This window comes from Ascaphus truei (assembly GCF_040206685.1).
Source record: "Ascaphus truei isolate aAscTru1 chromosome 13 unlocalized genomic scaffold, aAscTru1.hap1 SUPER_13_unloc_3, whole genome shotgun sequence".
Classification (NCBI taxonomy): Eukaryota; Metazoa; Chordata; class Amphibia; order Anura; family Ascaphidae; genus Ascaphus; species Ascaphus truei.
The window spans coordinates 4405-8130 of record NW_027453847.1 but is presented as its reverse complement, the minus strand read 5'-3'; positions in this window follow the sequence as shown (position 1 = coordinate 8130).

Genomic DNA, 3726 nt, shown 5'->3' with positions numbered 1-3726 from the left:
ATAGGAGACTATTCTGGTAGCTCCGAAGTGTGACAAATCTCTTCTAAAGTGCACTTTAGAAGTGGACTGGCATGCTTTGCTTTTCTGTAATCCCTAATCACATGCCCAAACCCTGTCTAAGCGGCTACTTTAGAAGCAGTTTCACTCTTGCTCTGAGAATCCGATCGGTTTGTTAAAAAAAAAGCCTCCAACTCACATTTTTTGCTCACAACTTCTATTCTCGTAGCTCCGTTATGCAAATCCCTTCTAAAAACGTGGATATTTTTTAACACCACCTAAAGCAGGGGTGCGCAAACTGAGGGGTGCAAGATTTTATAGGGGGTGGGGGGGGGGGTGCAGGGTGAAGCATTGTGGTAATAGATGCAGGTTGGGGGAGATAATGGAGACGGGGAAAAAATTGCAGTCAGTATATGATCTCATACTACTATGCTGATTTATTTAAAACAAAGCTATAATATTTGTCATGTTTTAGGCTGCGGTCCCAGTGACTGCCAGAGTACACGCCTCGGCGTGCACTGTGCGCACAAACACCGACCCCCCAGTCACTCAGGGCCGAGTACATGCGTCGGCGCACATTCAGCAGCCACGCTGTACTGCAAGAATCCACACACTCAAATGAGGGCGTTCCAGCCGCGTGAGGTCATGGCCACGCCCCCGCAAAAACCCAAAACACGCCCACTCCCGTCGCAACCTCTCCCTCTCTCCTGAGACCGCTGATCGCGGTTAGCGCTGTGCACGAGCCGCCCCCCACCGTGCGCACGTGTCACAGTCATGACTGGGACTGCAGTCTAACTGGTTTAAAAATGTTATACCGATTAATTAAAAAAAGTTATGTGATTTGGATTACATCAGACACGGGGGCCCGACTAATATCACGGAGGAAATTGGGGGGTCGTTGTAAAAAGTTTGCTCACCCCTGACATAAAGAGGGGCGAAATTGGTATTGCGAGTTACATCCGCTTTCTCAAAGTATAAAAGAGATCGATCAAAATGCAAACCAAAGAAAGATATAAAATATGGACACGGGAATTAGATATGCTGCTACAAGATAACTGATTACACAGGCTGAATCCAGCGCAAGGTACTCTCAGTGGTATATGAAAAAAAGGAACAAAGCATACAATAGTGCAGACGTACTAGAAGCAAAGATCTTATATAAATCCAACTTCCAAATGCCTACCCATGGGGTAGGTGAAATCAAGCGTGTCTCAGATAAATCTGGTATATGGTAGGAGATGCTGGTAGATTTAGGTGGGACGTTCCATGGGTAGAAAAGAGAAAAGAGAGATGTGCACGGTGCAGATCAATTTATATTAAAAAGACATACAGTAAGCAGTGAGCTACAGGCAACTCGCATGCTCCCAGTAAGGTAAAAGCAGTTTGACCACTCTTGGTCCTGTAGTGGCGGCGCTGCGTTCAGTCCCTCAGGCAGGAAGATGTTAACCGTCTTCTCTCTGTCTTTCTGGCTCCACGGCGCTTCCGGGTTGTGCACACAGGCTGCGTCCGACGGCAGGGGCACAGACAGGAGAGAGCTCTGCGGTTCAGCAGCAGGGGACTCACAACGAACGGCGTATACCCCACAGCAGGCAGGAAAAGGACCACCCTACGCGTTTCACTTGACCCAGGTGTGAGCTTCCTCAGGGTTGTATTGATCAATACACTCACAGCTGTTTCTCTCATGAGTATAGTTCGTAGATTAAGATTTAGGAAACAAGAACTTAAATTAGCCGTATATGCTGGTGACCCACTGTACTAGTCTTCTGTTCAAATTTCGGTGATAGTGCAAGAATTGACTAAGTTTCAGTCTCTTGGGATACAAAATACTTTTCTCTAAATTCAACATTATCTGGCTGAACAGGGAACAGGACAATCCCCAAAATATAATTTTGACAATTTAAATCCATATCAGTGCTTTAATTTAAATGGTCTCTTTCCCAAAGCGTATTTATTTATTACAACTGTTACCTCTACTTTTAAGATAAAAAGACATTCCCAGGATTAGCAAGAGATTCCCCAATTTTATTTGGAATAATAAAAAACATAAAATTAGCATATTTACGTTACAAATGATTCAAGAGGATGGTTTAAACGCACACTTCAAAACTCCTCCTCATTAACTAGATACAGTATTGCAGAGATTGGATTATTGAATAATCAGAATTTTTCAAATCTTGAAATGGAAAGTCAATTAATCGGCCTGTATTATATCAGATCAGCTGGTAGGTCCCATATTTGAACAGCTTAAAGCCCCATTTCAATGACCTAATATCAACTTTTTTTTTATAAGTCCAATGCTATGTAAACTCGTTGCTTAAATCTGCAGACCAATCAATATCCTATGTGTATTTTTTTTTAAATAAATCAGTTATGTACAGTAGAGGCAACTCTTATTCGAACAAAAACCAGTGGCAATTCCCCAAAAAACCCAGGAAACACCCAGGTACATTCTAAATACATGCCTTAAACTTTCCTTAAACTAGCCCCAGCATTTCTGCATTGATTAATGGCCTATCAGATTAACAGCGGGGGTCCCTGGCAGTCCCATTCAAACTGAATTGGACTCCCAGGGATCCCTGCTGTGTTAATCCTATGGGTCGTTAGTCAATGCAGAAATGCCTTAAACGTGCCTCAAACTAGCCCAGAACATACCCAGCACATACCCAGTACATACCCAGAATGTAACCCGGCTAGTTTACAGCAAATGTTAGAATAAACGTTGCCTCTACTGTACTATGAGAAAATACTTGTAATATTTAAAAAAAACAACAACTCTGAATGACATTTGTAATGTAGTATAATGTAACAAGCCTTTTTTGTTTCTATAGCAACCATTTACAAAGTCACACAGACTGCAGAATTCTCCTCTGCAGTTATTTAGTGAGCCCCCGAGCCGAATCTACGCGATCGATCGCAGGAGAACAGATCGATCGGCAACTTATCTAATTACTTATCATTGTGTGGATTGTATTGATGCACATATTACATATTTTTTTTTGAAACGGCAGCTTGGACTGCTGCTTTAAAATGAACTCACAATTGTTTATGACTTATCCATTGGAATCTAATATAAAAGCTTCATTGCAACTTGGTTTCACACCTAAAGTGACTATTTCTATTCCTTTAGTGGAACTACAAACTAACCCGCGTTGGATACCCTTATTGAGTAAATGGCAAGTGGATTTTCCTGACCTGATCTGGAAATCCCAATTCCTGGCTTTCCAAGTGTTCAATCTCTTAATGTGACAGAGCTGCTGTTTAAACGAATGTAACCGTACATTTCTAGCGCCAAGACAGATACATAAATTCAACCACCACGTTTAGGTTAAATGTATGAAATGTTGTTCTGAAGATGATAACATTGCCCATTGTACATGGTATTGTTGAAGGAAAGTGAAAACATTTCTGCGTGAATAAAATGTTACATCTTAATCTCCCTTCTAAGTACGAAGCAATACGTTTTGGCTATTTAGATGATTGCAAGAGAACGGTTTATTAAACTACCTCAACCAGCAGGTACAGGGTGGTTGCTTTGCCAGCGCGCACATCCATTCTGGTGCCTTGTGTACAGCAAGAGCAGAAGGCTCCAGACACTCGGACTTTCTGATGTCCTATGATGTCTACTCACACACTAGGATGACCACCTTGCTTAATTAAGATGACCACCTTGCTTAATATTTCTGGATCCCATTAGGTTTAGGTACAAACCACACTGAGCTCTAAAGAAAA